General features: G+C 37.8%; 1 protein-coding gene across 8 annotated transcripts in view; it reads right to left on the bottom strand.

The window, feature by feature from the left end:
* The window catches only part of BBX (BBX high mobility group box domain containing), a 256885-nt gene that overhangs the window by 166615 nt on the left and 63837 nt on the right, over positions 1-26433 (bottom strand). The window lies entirely within an intron of this gene.

Raw genomic sequence — 26433 nt, 5'->3', positions numbered from 1 at the left:
ATTTATAAATAACCATCATCATCTTACCTTTATTTTTTCTATGTTTTATATCACTAAATTGTAACATCTATAGCCTAAACTGAGTAGCATCTATGGAATGAATAGAAGTCTGAAAGTGTCAAATAAGGGATGCCCACCTTAACAGAAAAGCATATAAAATGACATACTGCAATGAGTCATCAGAGTGAAGAACTCAAAAAGAAATGGGATTTGATAGAATTACACTGTCCAGCAAGAGGGAAAGAGACCCACTCTACCTGATGCTGTCTGTCTCTGTCAAGTGAGGACAGAAAAGAACTAAAGTGCCCCTAGGCTAGATCCCTGAGAGATTTTGACAGGGGCTAGCAAACCTGTTAGGGGCAAAATGGTAAAAGGAAATGAAAATGTTTCTTTGGAAAAGAAGAAGTGCTATTTTCATATCTTTTTGGCATGTTTTAAGGAAGAGGTGTCACAGACATAATTTATATGGTGGTGTCAGAGTTTAAAACTGGAGTCAATTAACAGATGTTTCTAGGAGGCATTTTTGGGTATTCAGTATGAGGAAATAGTTTCTGACCATCAGATCTGTCCCAAAATGAAGCAAATCTCTCTTGGATATTTATCCATCAACGGAGATATTCAAACAGAATTTTAGGGTTTACTGTATGAGTACTGAGGGCTGATCACTAAGCCTTATCGTCTAAAATCCAAACATTTCAAGATTCTCCAGCTTTCTGAAATCAAAGCAAATAAAAGCTGGAAGCCACGAGACTTGGAATCCATCATATTCAGCAGTCATGGTGCCCAGCAGCCACAGATCTATGTCCTTGATCCAAATGCCAAACTTGTTAGTGCAGTAATATATCAAAAGAAAGTTTAGGCTATTTGTGCTTTAAATCCCAATGAATGTTAGTTTAAGGAACTGGGAATTGATCAGATGCTAGTTTCTAATTAAAAGTCAGTCTATACAGATCTTGTCATATAATCCTAAGATTTAATATTAATACAATTCAATTATCACCTACTAAGCTTATGCTCAAATTGTTACACTGAAACTGGTTTAATATAATAAATTCATAATAAATATGAAGTACTATTATTTTCATAAAATTGTTCTTTGGAATCCAAGAGACTTTCAACACATTCAAATCTATAAAAAAATCATTACAGTAATTGATATAACATTTTTTTAATTTTATATATAAAGAAGACACAGCCACCAACAGTAGTTATACTCATCAACTTCACAAATATGGAAAAAATGTCCAGAGTAAAATTTAGGAGATGGGTAAGTCATTTAACCACATGTCTTCTATACGTATTATTTTTATCATTATTTTATGAACATCTTTAAAGACCAGGCTACTAGTTGTAAGAGAGCAGAGATTTGTCAGATACATTTGGCTAGGGATTTTATTTTCTAATGTGCATCTTTCAGACTTAGGTCCACGTTCTTATTTCATTATCTTACAAAATTTGCCTTTCAGCATATTTTTAGCTGAACTTGCAGGGTGGAGAATACACCCTGGAATTGAAGAACATGAGGTTAATACCTTGGTAGGATTAATATACCTTATAGTTGACTTCCTGAGGGATCATGCCACTGTTCTCCTGCCAGAGGACATTCCCTTTCAGTTAAAATTCCACTGTACAGATAAGTACTTTGATACCTGCCCGGTGAGTTCTTTTTGTAATTGTACATTTTTATCGTGCGAACCCTTCTCTAGAGGTTACCAAGCATCTGACTTAAAAGCAAGAAACAAAATCCTACAACCCTAACTTTAGAAATCATATTTCCGCAATAAAAATGAATTTTAAATAAATTACAAGTAGATACACGTAGACACTTCCAAAAACTGAAAAGCACTAATAAACAAGTAGAAACAAGCATTTCTAAGACACCATGGAAGGTTCCCAACAGGATCTGTAATTGGGACATGCTAGCCAGCTCTTCATTGCCCATGCTTACGGAAGGCAACTAGATTCAGTATTCTGAAAACCATTTCCAATTCACTTTGGAATACTCTCTTCCCATAAATTAATTTCCTTAAAATGATAAAATATATGCAAAAATAATCTGAATAAAGTTTTAAATATATAAAACCTTAAATAACTACTACTGCTATTTCTTGTAGTTAAAAGTAAAATCGATTTTACATTTCTTAAGTACAGGTCAGAAAGGTAGCAACTGGAGAGAAGTTAAAAGAGTCTTTGGTAGCTAAAGAAAACTGACCTGAATGAAATGTCACCAGGTTGCTATGGATAATCCACAAATAGCAAGAAGAATGCATGCACTGGTAATATTTATATGCAAGAGATCTCCTACTAAAAAAGACAATGTCTTTAAAAACAAAACAGAACCCCCAAACTTGTCTTTAATTATTAGCTTTTCCTTTTCCTTTTAAGCTAATTCTAAGCAAAAAGAATGATTCTAGACCAAATAGGCAAGAATACAACTATACTAACATATCAAACACAATGCTTAATTAAAATCTTCTATATACTCTAATCCAGGAGGCTTATTTAAAACTTTGACCTTTTTCCTAACACTTTACTTTCTCCTACTGCACAGATATTCTTTGAAGATTTTATTCTTCCTTTTAACCTAAATATCTTCACTGTTTCCATCCAAGTTTACTATCATCACTGCATGCCGGGGGCACTTGATGAGGCAGATATGATTAGGCAACAGTAAGATGTGTTAAGTGAACTGGGGGATGAGCCCAGAAAGAGCCCAAGGGCTTTCAGGCCAGGGCAGAGTGACAAGGTAGTATTACCCTACTGTCATGGAAAAGAGGAGTGTCCTGGTAGTTAGGATGAGGAGGGAGCAAAACTGTTTGCTCAAGTTGGCAGAGATCCAGTTTGTGATGGAATGTTACCATGGAATGAACTAGATAAAAGTTGAGCAGACAGCAGGATCTGTGAGTCATCCCAACACACACAGGTTAAATTCATGGATGAGAGGTGTCATCCAGGGTCCTCAGCTAAGAAGAATGGGGAGACCAGAAGCCCCAGGACTGAAATCTTAGGGAATCTTTACAGCGTGCCTTTTGACAGTTCCTTCATCATTGTGAGAAGAGTTAGGAAAGACGCATGAGGGATGATCACGCCAGCCCACGACTGACACTGTTGAGTATTTTTAAAAGTCAGTGTGACCTGCTGTCGCGGAGCCTGCTGATCCTGAAGTTCCCTCTCCCTACAGCCTGCCTGGAGCATATACTGTTCTTCCACGACTTTTCCTATTTATAATCCCACATGTTGCAAAAGATCTCTATACACCTAAGCATAGAATTATGTTTCCTTGGCCAGACCTTGTGCCATTTTCTGTTAGAACTGGTTTAAAAGTGAAAAGATAAGCTGACTGCTTGAGTGGGTAACAGAAATAACAAACTTATCAGGACAGAGCAAATCCTATTCGAAAATCTAGAATCACTTTCCCCAGTTCTCACCCCAGAAATTTCAGTGGTTCAATTCAAAATAATTTAGGCAATGTTAGCAACCAAAATAATACCAAGTTTGGTTTTTCCTTAGGGGTGAGTTGGGGGTGAGGAGAAAACATATTCAAATATAAAGAGTAGCTATATTTACTCAGAGACATTTGTTTAACTAACCAGAACTTGGAGGGGCCACAGTTTCCACAATGCAGCTTCCTTTTGAATCAATCACTCAATGTAGACCACAAAACACAATCACATGAGACGCTTTTAAAAATGCAGATGCCGAGAGAGAAGCAAGATGGCAGAGTAGAAGAACGCTTGCAGCTCACCCTCTCCCACAAATACACCAAAACTCACATCTACGGACCTACTCAGACAACCAGAGTACCTGCCGAACTCCGACAGGACATCGCCCTCTTCGAAAGACAAAGACGCCAAAAATCTGGTAGGAGAAAAGGAAAAAAGAAAGAAGAAAAACCAAACAGTGCGGGACCCATCCCGCGGGGAGGGAGCGGCAAAGGAGGACTGGCGCTTGTTCACTGGGCCCCTCACCTCCAACAGAGAGGCCAGCGGGATGGAGGGGGGGCTTCCGAGGCTCAGATCTGCCCTGAGCACCCCTTGACCGACAGAACTGAGTTAAATGGACACAAAGGGTCTCCGCGACACCCAGCCCAAGACACGAGCCGAGCCGGCAGCTGGGACCGGGACAGGCCGCCCGAGCCGGGCAGAGGACTGGGGCAGCTGCACTGAGGCAGCCCCGGGGACTGCAGGGGGCTGCTCGCTGTGGCTGGGAGGGTATATGGAGCAGAACAACCTCAGGCCCCCATAAATTGCGAAAAAAGCAAAGTGGCACGGCTTGTGTGCCTTGTGGGGAGGGGCGCCATAGCCTTTGTCTCCTCAGACCTGCACTGCCATTACTGGCACTTCTCAGCGAGAAGAGTCAGGGCTCAGCCACAGCCACCATCTCCTCCTGTGCGCAGGGCCTGGGTGCAGGCGGGGCCAAGACCTGAATCTGCACCCAGGGGCTCTGCAACCTCCTAGGTAGGACTGAGACTTGTTTACAGCCTGAGGCAGATAGGATCTTTCTGCCCTGGCACCTCAGAGAACTCATGCCACCAAGACAAACAAGGAGCTGAGATTTGGCACGGAGCAGGGGCAGGGCCGTTCCATGGTCTTCCCCAAGACCACCTTCGGAACAGCGACCCGAGGTGGAGCGGGCAGCAGCACAGAGCAGCGGAGCAACCGGCACTGGGAGAGGGCGGGCGGCCACCCCGCTTCCTGGTAGGAGCGCTGCACCTGACCACAGTGCTGAGAGGGGGCGCAATCCGCCCACCTGCCTCCCCCAGAGCGCAGCATCTGATTGCGGCATCAGGAGGGGGAGTGAGAGCTCAACTCCTGACCCAGTGTTAGGAGGGGGCGCGATCTGCTAACCAACAGCCACTGGGAGCAGCATAGACGAGGGCGCCCACAGAGGGCCTCTGGAAACGGCAAGCTGAGTTTGCAAAACAGGACGAAGACACAAAGACCTCTCGATAAAATCATTAAGAGTACACCATCTCCAGGAGAACTAGATAACTGATACTCCTTAAGCCACAGTGCCAGAGAGATATGAGCAATATGAAGAAGCAGAGGAACCACTCCCACGTAAAAGATCAAGAGAAATCTCCTGAAAGCATGAGCAAGGAAATAGACATTGATGGCCTACTAGATCAAGATTTCAAAAAAGGACTGATCAAAGTACTGAAGGAACTAAAAGAAATAGTGTTTAGAGATATAAAATATGTCAAAAATGAAATAGAAGCTATAAAGAAGAGCAAAATAGAATTAGTAAACTCACTTGCTGAGATGAGAGCTGACCTAAAGGCTGTGCAAAGCAGGCTAGATAATGCAGAGGAACGAATAAGTGACCTAGAAGACCGGAGAACAGAAAGCACGCAATCAGAACAGCTGAGAGAAAAGCAAATAAAAAACAATGAAAACAATATAAGGGACCTGTGGGATAATATAAAGCGTGCCAATCTATGCATTATAGGGGTTCCAGAAGGGGAAGAAGAACAAAGGGGACTGGAAAGGTATTTGAAGAAATCATGACTGAAAACTTCCCAAACCTAAAGAAGGAATCAGATATACAGGAGGATCAGAGGGTCCCAAACAGACCCACACCAAGACACATCATAATCAAGATGGCCAGAGTCAAGGATAAAGAAATGATCCTAAAGGCAGCAAGAGAAAAGCAAAGAGTAAGTTACAAGGGAACCCCTATAAGGCTCTCAGTTGATTTTTCTACACAAACACTACAGGCCAGAAGGGAGTGGCAAGATATATTCAAAGTCCTGAATGAAAAAATGATGCAGCCTAAGATACTCTATCCAGCAAGGCTATCCTTTAGAATAGAAGGAGAGATAAAGAACTTCACAGACAAGCAAAAACTAAGAGTTTAGCAACACTAAACCCATGCTAAAAGAAATATTGACAGGTCTACTCTAAATAGAAAAGAAGTAGGATGCTACAAAAATAAGAAACTCATAACTGGAAAGGAGATAACTGCCATGAATTACAAAAAGAATAAACACAAAACTGTAAAAGAAGACATCTAAATCATTAAGAGTGGGAGAGGGAAGCAAGGAAAGCCACTGTGGAAAACAGTATGGAGATTCCTCAAAAGACTAGGAATAGACTTACCATATGACCCAGGAATCCCACTCCTGCGCATATAACCAGAAGGAACCCTACTTCAAAATGACACCTGCACCCCAATGTTCGTAGCAGCACTATTTACAATAGCCAAGACATGGAAGCAGCCTAGATGTCCATCAACAGATGACTGGATAAAGAAGATGTGGTATATTTATACAATGGAATACTATTCAGCCACAAAAACCGACAACATAACGCTATTTGCAGCAACATGAATGTTCCTGGAGAATGTCATTCTAAGTGAAGTGAGCCAGAAAGAGAAAGAAAAATACCATATGAGGTCGCTTATATGAGGAATCTAAAACAAACAAACAAACAAAACATAAATAAAAGACAGAAACACACTCATAGACATAGAATACAAACTTGTGGTTGCCAAGGGGTGGGGGGTGGGAAGGGACAGACTGGGGATTTTAAAATGCAGAAAAGATAAACAAGATTATACTGTATAGCACAGGGAAATATATACAAGATCTTGTGGTAGCTCATAGCAAAAAAAAAATGTGACAATGAATATATACGTGTTCATGTATGACTGAAAAACTGTGCTCTACACTAGAATTTGACACAACATTGTAAAATAACTATTACTCAATAAAAAAATGTAAAAAAAAAATGCAGATGCTTAGGCACTTCCTACCCTGAAATCACTTAAACACGAATACTCTGTGAGAATGCCTATGATGGGTTTAAAAAAAAAAAATCATTCCATACAGTGCCTCAACATCATGTGCAGAATTAGTGAGGAATATTAGGGACTACCACCTTGCATGATTTTTTGGTATCTTTGTCCCTATATTAATAGTTAGTAAACTATTTTCAACATAAATTTATTATGTTGAAACAAGGAAGGATTTACTCATAGACCCTGGAAAACTTTCAAAGGAAAAGGTACAGAAGTTGTTTGCTTTTCACTCTGTTTGGTTTTGGTTTGTTTCCTCCTCATTAGCAATTAATTTGCCTTACAGCTTCCTTTATGAAGAGGAGGTGCTAAGGGACAAAGATACCAAATAACTGGGTAACTTAACTACTCAGATCACCCAAAACACACAGACTCAGCTCTGCAAGCTCAGTACAAAGAGACCCACTTCTTTTCAGGGGAAAAAATGCTTAACTACCCTAGAAATTGCAGGCTTCCCTGAGTTCAGATCAAACATTTAAAAAGTAAACACTTCACAATTATAAAGAAACCAAAACATTTCTTTCAAGTAGGAGAGATCATGGAAGTAAAAATGCTGTTTCTGAGAAACGCAGTAGTTTCCTACCTAGAATTTTTCTAGACAAAAAGATTCTTCCTTCAGGTACTGATATCTGCTATATGAGTTTCCAAATTCTCAATTTTTTAAGTTCCCATTTTACTTTAATACTGGAAAATAAACCCTGAAGCTCAGTTTTCAGTGTATAACAATGTAAACTACACATCTGGATCAAAGAAATGCTAATATTAAACATAAAAAGACTTCTTAAAATCAGTGATTGCCAATGATTTGATGCAACATCTACTTTTGGGTTTGGTTCCATTTCGAAATGTCTCCTACTAATGTTTTGTGAATTTTATTAATTCTATCATAGCATTCACTGAGATAACTGAGTTCCTTAAACTAAATGGAAATCATCTCAATGAACCCTAAAATAAGTTTCCTCATATAAAATCAATATACAGGAGAGGGATGAGAAAAAAATTATTTAATCTGTCTCAACCTCTTTGTTTATGAGGGGCTTTCATGTGACTAGTCTTATATTTTGACATCAGAGTTGGGAAATATTTTATTTATGAAGAAATTGTGTAATGTTTTACTTTCATTCCAAAATAAGGAAAAGGAGAAAGCAAGCACCTGTTAAATACACTTTACTTGCACACACACACACACACACACACACACACAGTTTTCATTTATAACTAGCAAGTATTTAATTTAATCTTTACTAAAAAATATGGAGCCCTTTAAATCTTTCTGCACTGTTTAAAATTATTGCAGTGAGCATTTTTATCTTTAGTGTAATTTTTTAAAATATGGAGCCCTCCAGTGGCCAAATATTTACGTTACCATTTAAAGAAAAACATTAAATAAGAGAGTTCATGCTTTCTTTTTCACAATTTTCTCTATTCTCTCATGTGCTGGACCTCAAGCATTTCTCTGATAGAGGGAGGCAGCAAAAACAGGAGCCCATGGGAACAAAAACTCTGAGCAAGGGGAACCTTCATCTCTGAAGGAGGAACATTGGTTCCAAGAGGGTGTTGCTTTTATTCTCTTTAACCTCCCACCACTTACTGCCAGACATGGGTTCAATCATGGGACGTGCACAGTAAGAAAAGATAACTAAATGGCCTTCCAACCAGAGAACCAAAACAAAAGTGGGAGGTGGTAGAAAATAGTTCTTTAAGAACTCTTGGTCTCACCCCAAGCTACACATGCATGGATCTCATCCTCAACAGTATACATTGGACACTGAGAACTGAACTATTGGCTCTGCTCAGTTCTCAGATTGGCCACTAGGGGGCAAATAAGAAGATAAATCCAAGTAACACTAAAAAGACTAAAAACGGAACTGATCTAGGAAACAACTCACAGATGGCTGGTTGGAACTTGAATCCTGAACTTAACCAAAACAAATTTTCTACTAAAACTAAAACATCGCTATTTTCCACAGACTTAATAAAAGAACCAGGGTCTCATAATAATCACACTGACCAGGATAAAACCCAGAATTAGTCAGCATATGAAGAAACAGAAAAAAATCTCAACTTGCACAGAAAAAGACAATCAACAGACCCCAACTCTGAAACAATGCAGGTATCAAATTTATCTGGCAAAGATTTTTAAAATGTTCCAACAAGTAAAGGCAAACACTCTTAAAGATGACAAAAGGAAAGAAAGGTGGTATAGCTTGCTCTTGAAAAGTCTGGACATTCCTTATATAAATATGCACAGTGTAAACATGCAGACCCACTCCTAGGTATTATTTCAGGAGAAATCAATGGTCAGGTTCACAGAAAAATATGTAAATGAATGTTTATAATGGATTTATTCATAATTGCCATAAACTGGAAACAATCTGATTGGTAAACAGATAAACTCTAATACATATATAATATAATAAATACCACTCAGAAAAAACAAAGAACAGGCTATTGATGCAACAACTTTGGTGAACCTCAGCCATTATAGAAAGTTAAAAAAAAAAAGTCTCAAAAGGAACATACTATATGATTCCATTTATATTACATGCTCCAAAAGACAAAACTATTGAAGTGAAGAAAAGAACAGCGTTGCCAAGGGTTGGGGTTGGGGGAAGGTATGATTCTACAAATGGCATAAAGGAAGTTTGGGAGGGTGGAACTTTATAAACTTTAACATTGAACTGTTCATAAAATCTATTCATGGTTTAAAATAAATGGAACTGTACACATTGAAAGGCAATTTTTTGTCAGTTAATCTAAAAAATACAAAAAAAAAATTTTTAAGCCCAAAGTTGATTTGGTACATTGCACTAAAGCCCAGTGGAATCAACTCATAAGCATCAGAACTGAAAATGACTTACAAAAGTGTATTCTTACCCAATACGCTTTCTATTCTATTATATATACAAAACCAAGACCAAAACAGCACATGGAAAGAAAATCAAAGAACACCATGTCATTGTCAGTCACCAAACAGCAACTCGGGTATTCAAGCTGAAAGATATCTAAATTACTTGAGAGAAGACTCTTTGTCTTTGGAAGATCCATTCCAATATTAATACTTCCACCTGGAAATTCCATGCTATGTTCTCCATAATACCATCTATGCAGTGTTTTTATTTTTTCTGCCACATTAAAAAACAGGTTGAGGGCACTTTACTGCCAGAAAGGTGGTACTAACATACTTACCCCTAAGGTCCTCACTAAATACAACTAAAAACACTGGAGATCATACATAAAACAATTGCAAGAAGACACTAAAAGGAAGGAAAAAAGGCAATCTAGCTAGGGACTTCAAGACCCAGGAGCAACACAGTGTTGAGTTCCCTGGATCTTCTTTTTGCCCTATACATCCTAGACTAGGAACTGAAGAAGCCAGCAACCCAGAAGCACCAATGAGGAGCAGACAAAAGAGTCCCAAAGAAAGCCAGCTCTCTCCAGCCAAAGGACCAGGAAAGTCTAGCAAGACAGATCATTTTTAGACAATAACTGTGCTACATGAGACAAACATAACAGAAAAAACTATGGCCCCATACCTACCAATGCCAGCTAAGGCTAAGCACAGAATCTAGACTAACATCCTCTCCAGAATATAAAGATGAGACACAATCCCCACAACGCAGAAGTGTCAGATAAGGACAAGTAGGGAGCTGGGATTTTCATCCTGTCAGATGGTAAGTCCAAGTTCTCCCTCTCCCCGCAACATATAGAGAGTCAATGGAGATCATGTGCGGACACAAAACTACCAACTCCCACCTATCAGTAATTTTCCTCTGTTCTAGCAGTTTTCCTCTCTCTCCCCAGCTGGGTAGTATCAGAAGAGGTTAGATAAGACACATCAGAACTTTGATCACTGCCCAGCAATAAAAAGGCCACCCTCGACCCTGACCCTTGGTATCAGCAGAAGCCATGCATAAAGCAGTAATGAAACACTGCTAACCCTTCCAGCTGCAGCAGTACCATCAAAGGCCCACTAAGGAATGGGAACTCCCACCTCTGCCCAGAAGTACCAAGCAGTCCTTTCCTACCTTGGATGTCAATGGAAGCCAAGTGGGGAAAACTAGACTTCTCTCTCAATCTGGCAGTAATAAGATGGTGCCATCCCTTCCTCCTGCTACAGCAGTGTCAGAGGAGGTCAGCTAAAAGAGGAGGTTTGTGTAAGATCCAAAGATTCAAAACTTAATGCCCAAAATATCCAGGTTTCAATTAAAAGTCACCTCACATACCAAAACCAAGACTGTCTCAATGTAAATGAAAAAGAAAAAAAGTTAATTAACAGACAATAAACTAAAGATGTGATGTTAAAATTATCTGACAAAGATTTTAAAGTAGATATTATTAAAAGTGTTTCAATGAGCAGCTACAAACATACCTGAAAGAAATTAAACACATAAAATGTCTCAGCAAATAAATAAAAGATATAAAAAAGAACCAAGTGGAAATATTGGAACACAATAATCAAAATTTAAAACTTAATGAATGTGCTCAAAGGCAGAGTGGAGGAGACAGAGGAAAGAATCAGTGAATTAGAAAATAAAACAACAGATATTTATGCAAGTGAAGCAAAAGCAAGAAAAATTTATGGAAATACTAAACAGAGCCTCAGGGATCTACGAAAAAAATAAAAGACTTTAAATCCATGTTACTGCAATCCAGGAAGGAAGGAAATAAAAGGGCAAGGCTGAGAAAGTACTCAAAACAAGCAACAGCTGAAAACTTTCCAAGTCTGGGAACCACCATATACTAAGACACATCACAACCAAACTAGAAACCATGGAGATAGGCAGTGGCAATTTTTTGAGGGCTAAAAGAACAGAACTATTAACCTAGAATCCTATATCCAATGAAAATATCCTTCAGGAAGGAAATGAAAATAAAGATATTATCAGGTGAAAGAAAACTCAAGAGAATTTTCACCAGTAGCCTTGACCAAAAAGAGTGACTAAAGAAGTCCAATAAATGAAAAGGAAAACATAAAAGAAGAAATCTCCGACCGTAAAGAAGAAAAAAGAACATGATAAAAATATGGGTAAATACAACATGCTTTCCTTCTTCTCCTGAATTTTCTAAATTATTTTTGATGGTTTTAACAAACTGTAAAGTGCCTAATACAGTTCTAAATGTATGTAGATAAGTGCTTAAGACAACTGTATTATAAATGGAGGAAGTAAAGGGACATAAAGAAAGTGGAAGTAAATGCACTAATTAAAAAGACAGACTGGCAGTGGGTTAAAAAACATGATCCAACTATATGCTACAAAAAACTCACTTCAAATATAGTGACATAGGTAGGCTGAAAATAAAAGAATGGAAATGGTATACCCTGCAAATATTAATCAAAATAAAACAAGAATGCTATATTAATTAGAAAAGTAGACTTCAAAGAAAATCATCAGACATAGAGAGGGATGTTGAGGGCCTCATGACAAATGGGCCATACCACCAAGAAGACAGAGCAATCCTAAGTATGTATGTACTAATAACACATCTATAATATATGTAAAATAAAAATCTATAGAATTGAAATGAGACATAAATCCACAATTAGAATGGGAGACAATGACAAACTTCTCTCAGCAATTGACTAAATGACTAAAGAGAGAAAATCAGAAAGAATATACAAGATCTCAATAACACCATCAAAGAAGAGGATCTAACATTTATAGAACATTTGACCCAACAACAGCAGAATACACATTCTTTTTCAAGTGCCCAAGGGACACATACCAAGAAAGACTATATGTTGGTCTATAAAACAACAAATTTAAAGAGATAGAAATCTTACAGAGTATATTCTCTGATCACAAACAGAATCAAATTAGAAATTGTTTACAGAAAGATAACAGGAAAACTCCCTAACACTTGAAAGCTAATAATATACTTAAAAATAATGCATGAATCAAAAGTCTCAAGGGAAATTTTTTTAAAACACATTGAATTAAATGAAAATAAAAATATAGCCTATTAAAATTTGTGGGACCCAGCAAAAGCAGTGTTTGACGGGGAATCTGTAGCACTAAATGCTTTCTTTTGAAAAAGAAAGTTTTAAAACCAGTAATTTAAATTCCCACCCCAAGAACCTTGGAAAAGATACAAATAAATCCAAATAAGCAGAAATTAAGAAAATACTAAAGATAAGAAATCAATGAAATTGGAAACAGAAAAACTGATTTGGTATTACCTTGATACCAAAATCAAAGTACCAAAAGGGAAAGCTACACATCACTATTCTTCATTAGTACAGATGCAAGAATCCTTAACAAAATATTAGCAAACAGAATTCAGCAATATATGAAAAGAATTACATAACATAACCAGAGATTTATTCCAGGAATGCAAGGATAGTTCAATATTCAAAAATCAATTAATACTATCCACCATGTTAATAGGTAAAAAGAGAAAAATCATATGATCATATCAACTGATTCAGGAAAAGTATTCAACGAAATTCAACATCCATTCATGATAAAAACATTCAGTAAGAAAAATCAAGGAGAATCTCTTCAACTTGATGAAAAGCATGTAAAAATAACCTACAGCTAATATTTATAACAGTAAAAGACTGAATGCCCTTTCCCTAAGATCAGAAACAAGGCAAAAATATTCACTCTCATCACTTTTATTGTATAGTGCTGCAAGTTCTAGCCAGCACAGTAAACTAAAGAAAGGAAATAAAAGGCATATAGTTCTAAAAGGAAGAGATAAAACTATCCCTATTTGCAGATGACGGGGTTGTCTACATGAAAAATCCCAAGGAATGTACAAAAACAATTTCTAAAATAAATACATGAGTTTAAAAGGTCAAAAAATACAAATTAAACATACAGAAATCAATTGTATTTTTATTTATGAGCAATGAACACATGGATGCCAGAATGACATATTTTATATACTAGAAATGAATATGTAAACACCAAAATTAAAAATACAACACCATTTACAGTAGTTTTTAAAAATGAAATAATATGAATTATTTTATATTTAAATCTGATAAAAGCATGTCCAACACATGTATGCTGAAAAGTATAAAATGCTCAAGGAAAAAAAATCAAGGATCTAAATAAATGAAGAGATACACTGTGTTCAAGAAATAGAAGACTAAATATAATAAAGATTTAAATTCTCTCCAAACTGATATACAGATTTAACACAATTTAAAAAAAATCCCAGAAAGATTTTTGAAGATTCAATAGATAGAGACAAGATTAGTCTAGACTTTATATAGAAAAACAAAGGAACTAGAATAGCTAGAACAGTTTTGAAAATAAAGAATGAAGTGTGAGAAATCAATCTACATGATTTCAAGACTTAATACATAGCTACAGTAATAATCAAGAATGTATGATATTGGTGGAGAGGCAGACACATAGATCAATGAAACAGAACAGAGAATCCAGAAATAGACCCATATAAATATGACTATCTTACTTTTGACCAAGGCACAAAAGCAATGGAGTTGCTTTTCAAACCAACAGTGCTGGAGCAACTGTACATTCACATGCAAAGAAAGAACCTCAACCTAAGAATTGCATCTTAAACAGAAATTAACTCACAATGAATCATGAATGTAAATGTAAAACACAAAACTAAAGAGCTGTTAGAGAAAAAAATGAGAAAATCTTCAGAACGTAGGGTTAGGTAAAGAGTTCTTGGACCTGACAACAAAAGCACATCCAAAATGGAAAAACTGATAAACTGAACTCTTAACAAAATTCAAGACTTTTGCCCTGCCAAAAACCCTTTGAAGAAGATCTGCTTTTCCTAGGGCCATCCCTGTATAGGCAGTTGTCACTTGATCATCCAGTGCACCAGACACTAATGTTAATGTGTCATTTCCTCTGTCTCACTCTCACACGCCTAGTCAATCATAAAACACAATTAATCCAAGTTCCTAAATAAATGGTAAATCAGAAAAGATGAGACCATTCTTCTCATCTTCACTGGTAAACCTGTTCTAAGCTACACTATAACAATCTCTTGACTGACTTCTGCATCCCCATTTGTGCCTCCCTCAAAAGCATCCCTACCGTAGAAACCAAACTTATCTTTACAAGGTGTAAATACGAACACCTCACTCTCTAGCCAAAAACTTTTCAGTGTTACCCACTGTGCTTGCAATAATCTCATCAAAGCACAAAAAAGCCCACATATTCCGGTTTCTACCTGCACGATTCCACCTTTTTTACTCTTCTATAAACTCCAGCCATAATATTCTTCTAGTTTCTCCTAGGCATCCTGTACTTTCTCACCTCAGAGCCTCTGCATTTCCTCCTACCACTCCCAGCCCAATCTACCTAATATCTACTCATCAGACTTTATCTTATCCATTACTTCCTCCAAAATGGGTTTTCCTGAACTCTCAGATGAGAATCGATCCCTTATTGAATAATGAAAGAGATACCTATACAACTTAAACCTAACTGAAGTGTTTTAACACAAAGAATCAAATAATTCTTAGATTTATGCAAAGGTAATATCTAAGGTATAAATCAATATATTTCAATATACGACTCATATATATTTGGTTTGGTGCTTTTTTAGGTTAATTTAGACCTGTTTGATAAAGATACTTGGTATCTATTTTCTTTGAAACATTCTAAATATGAAGGGCAATAATAATTCTCCTAGTAAGAAGCTTTGTCATTCATAGTCAGACTACGACCATGATCTCAGATTTCTAGCCTCCAGAACTGTGAGAAATTAATGTTTGTTGTTTATGAGCTACCCAGTCTGTGATACTGTCACAGCACCTTGAATAGACTAAGACAGAAAATTAGTACTAGAAGTGTGCTGCTGCTTTAACAAATAACTAAAAAAGTGAAGTGGCATTGGTACTGAGTAACGGGTAGAGGCTGAAAGAGTTTTGAAGTGCATGCTAGAAAAAGCCTACATTATGGTGAACGGAACATTAAAAGTTACTCTGGTGAGCGCTCAGAAGAAGAGAAGAGCTTCAGAGAAAGCCTCAATCTTCCTAGAGAACACCGATGTGGTCTTGAACAGAATGTTAATGGAAATATGGACAGTTAAAGCCATCCTGATGAAGTCTCGGATGGAAATGAGGAACATGTTCCTGAAAACTGGAGGAAAGACCATTGTTGTTCTAAAAAGGTGCAAAGAACGTGGTTGAACTGTGCTCATGACCTAGTGTTTTGAGGAAGATAAAAACTTCTAGTACTGTCTTGCGGAAAACAGAAATAGCCAACGAAATTCTCTATTTGGGTGAATCTTTTTCTAAGCAAAGTGTTAAAGGTGCCACTTGGTTCCCTCGAATGTTATAGTAAAATGTGAGAAGAAATAAATGACTTAAAGATGGAATTTTTAATCAAAAGGGAAGCAAAAATTTTAAATCTGGAAAATTCTCGGCTTAGCCATATTACAAAAAATGAGCAAGCATGTTTGGAAAAGATGACTAAAGGTGTGGCCAAGAGACCCTTTGATAAGAAGATTGGCATGTGTATGAAACAGAGATTTAATCAGCCACCCCAGGAAGAAAACGGCAATTTGAGCCCAAAGGGAAGGAGACAGAACAAACGAACGTTGTTTATAGGACTTCTTGAAATTCACAGGAGGGAGACCTAGATCTATTCTGCTTCACACGTGCGTTATTTAAGGTAAGATGATTCAGAGATCATCAGAGCTTCCTGTTCAGTTTCAAAAGTGGGGAGGGGTTTCAACAGGCCAAAAGACTCCCACCAAAAGCCATGGCAGCCAGAATCCTCCCCAGCAGAGCTGTTGGAGAGTGGCTATCTCCACCTAAATTTCAAAGAATGGAGACACCTGGAGTTTTAGGCGCAAGACCCACGCAGAGGGCGGAGCAAGGGCAAGGCCACCACAGAGCCCCCCACTAGGGCAATGCCCAGCACAGCTGTTGGGGTAGGACTGCAACTCCAAACCAGCAGAGCCACAGGTGTACCATTCCAGCCTGGGAGATGCTGTGAGGCTGCGGTCAGCAAAGCCAGGGGGGTGCAGGGACACTCTACTGTGTCCCGAAAGTGGGACTCCTGCCCCAGTGGACCTGGCAGGCAGAGCATCAAGTAAGGATTATTCTTGAGCCTTAAGACTTGATGCTGTTTGTCCTGCTGGGTTCTGACTTGCTTAGGAACTATTGCCCCTTTCTTGCCTATTGTCCTTTTAGAACCGGAGTGTTTAATTCTATGCCTGTCCCACTACTACATTTTGGAAGCACATAACTGATTTCCAGATTCACGGCTAAAGGGGAATTTGGCCTCAGGATGAATCATACCCTGAGACTCACCCATACCTGATGTAGATAATATTTAGATGAGACTTTAGATTTTAGACTTTTGAATTGATGCTAGAACCAGTAAGATCTGGAGGGCTACTGGGATGACAATGAATGCATTCTGCATGCAAGAAATTCATGAATTTTTGGGGGCCAGGGGCAGAATGCTGTAGTTTAAATCCTTGTGTCCCCACTCCCAAATTCATGCGTTGGAATCCTAGTGTCCAATGTGACAGTATTAGAAGCTGAGGCCTTTGGAAAGTGCTTAGGCCATAAAGGTGGAATCCTCATGAATGGGAGTAGCGCCCTTTAATTGGCCATTCTGTCATGTGAGGATACAAGAAGCTGCGATTCAGAAGAGGGCCATGCTGGCCATGCTGGCACTCTGATCGCGAACTTCCAACTTCCAGAAATATAGGAAGCAAATGTTTTTTATTTATAAGCCACCCAGTCTGTGGTATTTCATTATAGCAGCCTGAACAGACTAAGACAGACTATTATTCACTATGAATAATTTAACACCCAATGCGCTAATTTCTTGCAATTCTTTGCCAGTTTATGGGCTTTAAGGGCAACTGTGGGCACACACACACACATTTTGTTAGAGGTTGTTAAGTTTGCTGTGTGAAAAACAACACATGATTTGTAAATAAATACTGAAAATTAAACATAAAGTTTAGTTAATCCATCATTCTTTCTAAAGTTTGATAAGCTCGACCCAGTCTCTTAATAATGATACAAACAATTAACAAGGAAAAAAATATAGGAAAATGACCATTGGGATGTGCCACATAAAAAATAATTTGTTTGAAGCTTTAGAAAATATGTCTATAGCACTCTCTAAATAGTAATTTAAAGATGTTAGGGTTTTAGATCTTTACATTTTAAAATTCTACAAGTATTCATAACAAATCTGTATTTCCCAATCTCATGTTTTTTCCAATATCCCATGTTGATTTCAAATTAAATATGGACACTTTGTACTGAATACTACTTCTTGACTAATCCCACTAGTAATCATGCCTACACTTATTTTTCATATTACAGTTTTCAACTGTATGCTTCTGTATAGTTCATGTATACATGGTTCATAGTTCTGTATACATTTGTATCTTCGTTACCTACTAAAAACATCATTAAAAGCACCATTATGAAGCATTAAAAATAATGAAGGGCTCATGAGACTGGATTTCAAGATACGACATAAGAATAGCCATGTAAAAATACAACCACTATTAACTGATGTAAAATGTGCTTATAAAGTAGGAAATAGACACTTGGGACTATTGGGTTTTGCAAAAGCAGCAAGGGATGCTCTAAAAGTACAGCTTCACAGGGTATTACTGTTCATATTTTGCCAGACTCAGGTTACTAAAACTGGGTGCTTCCAAACTGTGAAGAAAGACACACAATCATACCTATATTAACCAAAAGGCTGGAGGAGGAGTTTAGTCTGACTGACTAAATTTACTTATAAGGCCTTTTTGTTTCAACTACTAGTATTGAAAATCTTTCTAAAATGTATTAAGGAATACGTTCTTGCTTTAGTAAGTACCGTACAGTGAGCATAATTAAATCACTGGTGACTGCAGGTCTTATCATACATTAGGGGCAGCCTTGTGAGCATCGGTTTTCACTGGACCCTAATGAAGATGTGCACATTTGGACTAAATGTATACAGACTGGCCCTAGGCTATTCATTCTTTGGAAGCTCCTTTTTTTTAAACTAAATTGTTTGAAATAAATTTCTCAAAAGGGAGAAAAGGAGCTTATTTTCCTATAAGTCAAAAAGCGGGAAAAAATAAACCTGGTTACCTGAGCTTTTACTATATCACTGGTGATTTCCTAAAGTAATAGGTATTCTTGAAAAATCTGTTCCATTTCAACACTTTAAAGGAAATGAATTGCCCAAGGGCAAAGCTGGGGAAAAAGAAAGGTAAAATCCAATTCCTGTGTGGAAAAGAAAACAACACTGAAGAAAGCTGTGCAATATCCAGGTATTTACTACATATGTATTATGTACTAATATTGCTTATATACTAAGTACACAGCGAGGCACTACAGCTTCAGTAAGCCTTTCGTACCTGGGCCTCAGTTTCTTCACCTGCAAAATTAGAAGTTAACCTATATATGCCTCTCGTTTAATATACAAGATCTTCCCGTGCTGTGATTCACTATGAACAAAGTGATATTACTCTACCATCCACTGTGTGTGTATGCAGTGGGCAGGAGGCTGTGAAATAACTTTCCAAAGGGAGCTAGGATGCCCAAACTACTAAGAATACTATTCTCTGCAGTTTATTTAGGAATGCTGGCTGGTTATTTTATTCCTCTTTTATTGATCTGGGCAGAATATTAAATAAATAACAAATCAAGAGTTGATTCAGCTATATGTTAAGGTATTAAATATTAAATATTCCAAAAGAAACAGTGAAATATCCATGGAGGTCTTAATTCCTTTCAATTTCCTTTGAAGTCTTATCCTAAATGACAAATGGCATTGGCACTTGCAGTCTGATCCACAGAGCACTGGAGTGAACACCAGTAGAGCTGGATTTGGGTTCTAGCCTTGACAGTAGCAAACTGTGTGATCTTAGACAAGTCATCATCTGCTCATCTGCAAAATAGTTTCTTCTACTTCTGTCGTTAAACAAGAAAGCCATGACAAATTCAACACATTTCCTTTTAAAATAAAGATATCACACAAATAGTTCAGGAGAATGCCATGGATGTATTTTGATTTTGGAAAGCCATTTGACCAAGTATTGAATACAAACAGTAAGACAGGCTGTACAGTCAAATAGGTCATTACTTTGAAAAGCAAGCATTGAGTAATGAATCAGAAGGAATGCTGGAAAGATGGACTGAACTAACAAGATTAAATTTAACTGTGGATTCAGATGAATAGTCTAGATTACTCTAGAATTACTGTTACACGCATATAACAAACTTCTGGCATTCAGTTTGGATACATCACTCTCCCTCTGTGGAATAACTGATTCATTGGGTTTTCCTCTTACATTTCACAAGTACAAATATAAACCCTGGTACTACAGTGAAAAAAAATCCACCAAGCACGGAGTAGTAGAGGCCTGACTTCAGTACAGTTCATGTGAAAAAGAACTAAGAGCTTGAGCTGACTTTGAGCTCAACATGAGTCAACAGTGTGACGTGACTGCTAAAAAAGCTAACATAATCTTAGCCACCAACAACAGAAGTGTAGTGTCCAGAACAAGGGAGTTACAGTTTTACTGCATTCTCTGCATCCTGTGCTGGGCACCACACTTCCAGAATGATGAGCTCTGTCCCGAGGACACCCTCTTTAAGAGTGATACTGACAACACATGCTCAATTTCAAGACAGGAAGTGAGCAGAATGGGAAAGGATCTAGCAAATAAGCCCTCAAGACTGAAGAAACAAAGACTATTTTGCCTGGAAAAGCAAAGTCTTAAGGGAGAGATATTAAATATCTGATGAGCTGCTAGTGAAAGAGTTCAGATCTAAGAGGACACATACCCAAAGCAGATTTGGTGTCAAACAGAACCCAAAACACAATGGGCTGTTGCTTCATCACTGCTGGAACGCTCAGGTAATGCGACTGTCAACTCTGGCTACACACAGAAACCCTGGGAATGGTTTTAAGTCTATCAATGCCCAGGCCCTACCCTCGACCAATTAAATTAGAATCCCTGGGGTTAGGCCTGGGCAACGGTAGGTATTAAAGGCTCTTCAGGGGGTTCTAATGTGCAGCTACACTTGAGAATGACCAAGGTAAACACAGTCAGGGTGGCCACCTGTCTGTGTGTGGTGTAGTGCAGAGGGGATTCCTTCTCAGAAGCCTGAATTAGGTTTACTTATTTTTAACCTATGAAGATTGGCTCTCTTTGTAAATATTTGAGAAGAAATCAAGTTTAAATGGCGCAGCCTCTTAAAGGGAAGAATTCACACTGAGTTATATTAGGTAACCTACTCTATTCATGAATAAGTGCTTTCAATGATTTAAGCATTACCATCTTTGTGGAAAAGGACAACACTGACATGTGTATATGTTGATAAATTTGAACAATTTAATTCCAAAGTTATGTAAAATAAATTTAAAACATTCAAGAGTTCTCAAGTTTCTTCCATAAAATAATTTTTAACATCAAGCAGAAGCTAGTTTGAATGGTCTCTGCCACTAGTTGCTTACCCCATGTACATGATAAAATATGTTATTTTTTAATTTTAAATATTTTCTAAAACATTTTATAACATAATAGCCTGGAATTTTTTTTTTTTTGTAATCAATATAAAGTCCCCCATACTTTCCTCAGTTTTTGGTTTTATCCTTATTCTTAATCCTATCCTATTCCTTTGACCACTGAATGGAGGCATTTATACACATTTCCTAATCTCCTTTGAAGAAAAGATACATCCAGAGCTTTCTGGTCTTCTTTTTTTTTTTAACCAGAGCCTTCTGGTCTTAATATAGGTCAAGCAAACACTTAGACGGGTGGAGTTATGCTTCTAAATTTTAGAGACCCCTCCAGATTTTTCCACTTAGACGTAACACACCCTTTAAACTTTAAAACTTTCACTTTAGGTTACGGTAAATCATCAACAATTTCCTTTTACTTTTGCCATCTGTCAATGCAAAAAGCTCCAAACGAATCTGAAGCTTCTTCTAGGCTACTCAAAGTCTCTCATTAATCTTTGTCATGTGGTTCTAAATAACGAGAAATATGAACAATCATTACCCTGTTTACAGACAACAACCATCAAACAAGCCTGGAATAACGCCGTGGAATTGACTAGACAAGATTCAGGCTGAACGAGCATTTCAGGAGTTCTGATGCGGGGACCAAGCACACAGTTAACATTTTACTAGTAGCTGGCTAACTGTAGCACATTTCAAGTAATGATTGCTCTTTCCATATCAAAACACTAGAAAGAATTACGACCTTACAGCCATCTGAGCAGCCGCTGGGCAGACAGTCTGCTCTATAGCCAACAGCCACCTTTCCATTTTTCAGGCACATACCTCTCACAGAAATATTTTCAGTGCGGCAGTCTACAAAGCTGGTTATAACACCGGCACGATGTGACAACAAAATTCATGATGATTTTGCTTTTTCAGCCTGCCCTTTCCTTTTTTTTTTTAAATTCCTCCCTCCTACTCCGTCCCCCAAAGAAAACTAAACCAACAATACTTCCACAAAACCTGACTCAGACTTATGAATATAATGCTTTCAGTGAAAGCAGACCAGCTTTATAGGAGAACAGCTTTCATGAGAAGCAGGAAGCTGATCTGAGCAGCAGAGAGAGCAGGGATGGGGCGGAGCAGAAAGGAACTGAGCTGGGGGAGAGCGAAGCACAGATAGTCCTGGCTGCTTCTAGTTACTTATTGACAGTTTCATCTTATAGCACAGATTTACGAACAGGGTGAGCATCCGTCCTGCCGTACCTTTTCTTTCTTTTACGAATCTCTGCCAATCTGGCAAACTATTACTCAGGGGAAGGTGAGGCCTTACAGCCTCGCCAGAGCCCAGCTGCAGGGAAATGATGTAAGCTTCCCACCTCCCACCAGCCCCTGCTCTGCCAATCCACCTCTACTGACCTGTTAACATCCCCTCCCTCCCGCAGTGCCACTGCCCTGGGGCGGCCAGGGCCCCAGGCTCTCCTGGCTGTGTCCTACTGTGCGGCAGAAAGTATTTGCCAGGGGATAAGGAGCATTTTTGTTTTGAGAAAAGTCTTCAATGATAAAGCAAATGTCTATTTAAAAAATAATCCTGAAATGACAAAAGCTAACCAGTCCCCAAGACATATAATATTAAATAGCGTGGAGTAAGGAATGCAATTTGGCATAAGGCAGCAGAGGTGTGATGTAGCAAAAGATGTAATAATGGGAGTTAGGAGACACCATTCTCCTATTCTAATGCTACCTCAATGACCTTGAACAATTGGCTTAATCTCTCTGGTTTCATTTTCTGTAAAAGGAAAGAGATGACATAAATTACGTCTGAGGTCTCTTGTGGTAATTTTATGAACTGATTCCCAAAAGAAATAAATCAGGAGTAAAAAAGTAACCTGACTGTGGCTGACTGTTAGTTGTTTATTCAAAATTGCATGTAATTCTTACATTGAGTTATGTAAGATATACTTTGCCAAGGTGCTAGTAAATATGAGTAGGACAAGCAAAAGATGTCCAGGGGAAAAAGTTACAGACAATTCAAGTGTTAATCCTGCCCTGGAGAATTTATAGAGAACTAGGATTGTGAAGATTCATACTCAGAAAAGGACAATTTATAAACAGATGCTTAGAAGCAATTAAGATCTATGACATTACCTTAGACAACAGAAACTATTTACCTTGGTCAGCAGTGTTTTAAGCTTAAAGGACAGGCATACAGACAGACACACACACACACATATGCACACACACGAGAGACAAAAAAAAAATTCTTTTAAATTAAGAGCCCACAATATACTGGTTATTAGGACAACAGTCTTTAAATTAGGGTAGCCAAACTCCTATAAGTACATGAGACTTTCCAAAGGATATGAAGGGTATGCAGGCACATAGACGGCAAGTCAATTTCCATATCAACCTTTCTAGGCACCCTTTCCTAAAACTGATGTGACTGAGAATGGCCCTGGAGAGCAGGTTCACGTTTCCCACCTTCCCTTTTCCAATCCTTTTCCTCCGCTTTACAAAATCAAGGCACTCAGTCACCCATCACAAACCTCACTCTGGGGCATTTCTTAAGGTAGGGAAAAAACCTCTGAGCAGCACACAAGGGGACAATTAGAAGTACTGGTAGTGAAAAAAGTGCGTGGTCCTAATCTCTCTTCTCTTGCAACTCAGGTGGTTTTGCCAACTTTTTGCTTGATAAAATTGGAGGAGGACCTAATTTGCTTGTCAGCTGATAAATCATTAAAGACAATTTTAAATGACAGAGAACTGTGGTTTTGAATATAACTGAGGAGTTCAAAGAACTGAGTGACACTGCTATATTAATACTCTCATCCTTTTCAACTTATCTATGTAAACAAAATTTCACAGTGTATATATTAACATACTGAACTCTTTTTGCAGTGAATAATATTCATGGGCTGATATATGAACTAATTAGTAGAAAAGCACCAATAATGCACTGAGATAAATTTTCAGTAAAATTGTATTTTTTCTCTACATTATTTATCAAAACTTATAACTCACACATTATTTTGATCAACTGTGTACTGATAATCACCATAATAACTTTTAAAAAGTCACTTAAAGTCTTATGGTCACCATAAATTAAATTTTGTCACCAGAAGTATGACAGGGTGATCAAAAAGAGATTTTTTAAACATAATAACACATAAGGATAAAATTTACTGAGAAAAGTAAATAATAAAGACTTCAAAGAGAAAAATTAACACTAAAATTTCGGACTGTTAAGAGAGTAGTTGTAAATGGACAGTGCTAAGTATTAAACAGCTATGGTATCTGATTCAATTAAATACATTTAAGAAGGTTGTAACAGTTTTACTAAGAAATGTCAATACTTACAATCAATGACAATTTTATCATTAGCAAATGATTAAAGCTATGATGAAATTTTAGATGTCATTGAAGAAATCTTTGAGGGAATCCAATAGTTTTCAAAATTCTTCCACTGCAACAAAAACGTTTAAAGACTGGTTCACCCCCTTCTATTCCAGCACATCTTTCAAGTGTTACTACAGAGTTTAAAATTAATAAATAAACAATAAAACAAAAAGAACAGAAAATCAAGAACCTCTGGAAATGAGCCACTCAGAGCAATTAACTTTTCCTGTTACCTGTGGTTATATTCTTTGAGTGCCACAACAGTTTGTCTCCTAATTTGAAGCTATGATAAATGAAAATCTTCTCAAAATGGGGAACTTCTTAGACCACATCAATGTGATTTAACTGTATATTAGTGTTTCCCAAGCAATTATTACTAACCCCAATCCTGCAGAGCATTCATATAATGTCCACAAGGGTTTTGCTGCTCCTCCTATTTGGCATTCTGCATTTCTGCCAGCAAGTCAGGGATGCGGGTTCAATTCCTAGCCTGCCAACAACAAGCTATCAGCCCCTAGGCCGAAGTACTGAAACAGTACTGAGCTTCAACTTTCTTCCCTATAAAACTAAGTTAATCTTACTTCCTTAAACTATCTCACAAAATTGAGATGAGTTCACAGATGTGAGCATGCTTTACTTAAAAATTCCATATCAAGAACACATGGTCTCATCACTGAGCACCTGCATGAAGCTCCCGTTTCCTTTCTAAGTGCTGTCGGTGTGGAAATCAGCCAAAAAGCTGGCTAGATCTGTTTGTTTAATTCTGATAAAAATGGTTTAAGTAAGGGATGGGGGTCTTCTATAAAATAACATCAAGTTTGTGACATTTATTTCCAGAGGTCATATGAGTTCTGGATCACTGATACTGCTGGACAGCTGAGTAATATGCAGAAAGATACAACTCTATACAACGTTCCACCCAAAGCTTCAACCTGCTCTGATACAACAAAGGATTCACAAACAGGCAAAGCCTAACATATTTTTAAGATGTGATCTTCATTCACTTTAGGATCAAACCCATCACCCCCTCAACCACCAATACACAGATACATCTTGCTTTTATTAATTATCTGCTCACTAAATGTTTTTTATTATGGTGTTTGGTAGTCCAAAACTTCAATTCCCAAGTTGCTGGTCCATCTAGGGCCATAGAACCTTAGATTCATTCCCAGAAGCACAAAATAAGCCTTTCACTTTCAAAAGTAGCAAATAAAATTAAAGTAACATCAAAGAGGAGATAAGGTTTTTAAACAGTTAACTGATATTACCTGTTCTATTTAAAATGTCCATATGGTAAGCCAGGTACCTTATTCTCTTCCATGAATTATTATGTAGTTACTATCATTATAGTCTCCCTTGACCCTTTAAACAATTCTACTATTATTTCCAGGCTACTGATTATGAATCTTAGCCTCAACAGTATTTTAAGTGATTTGCTCAAGATCACAAAGGTAGGCAATGAAAGACAGAACTAGAACTCAATCCTGCAGACAGATGGTCCAGCAAAGTTCCCTAGTACACGTACTTGCCCCACTGAAACTGCTGGTACAATCAACAAAAACTGCAGTGTGCAGCTGTGGCAGCATTCCCGCTCTGTTCTGTGTTTCCCACGGGGCACCATGGTTTTAGTTCAAAGAACAGGCATTCTGGAATTGCACAGATCAGAGTTTGAATCCAGACTATGTGACCTTAGGCAAGTTAGTTAGCTTTTCTAAGCTCAATTTCCTCATCTGTAAAAGGTAGTAACAGCATCTATAAGGTGGTTGTGGGGATTAAAAGAGATAGTGTCACAGTAGTCACAAACTTAAGTTTACTAAATAAC

Source organism: Camelus bactrianus, chromosome 1, assembly GCF_048773025.1.
Source record: "Camelus bactrianus isolate YW-2024 breed Bactrian camel chromosome 1, ASM4877302v1, whole genome shotgun sequence".
Classification (NCBI taxonomy): domain Eukaryota; kingdom Metazoa; phylum Chordata; class Mammalia; order Artiodactyla; family Camelidae; genus Camelus; species Camelus bactrianus.
This window is presented reverse-complemented; position numbering and strand designations above follow the sequence as displayed.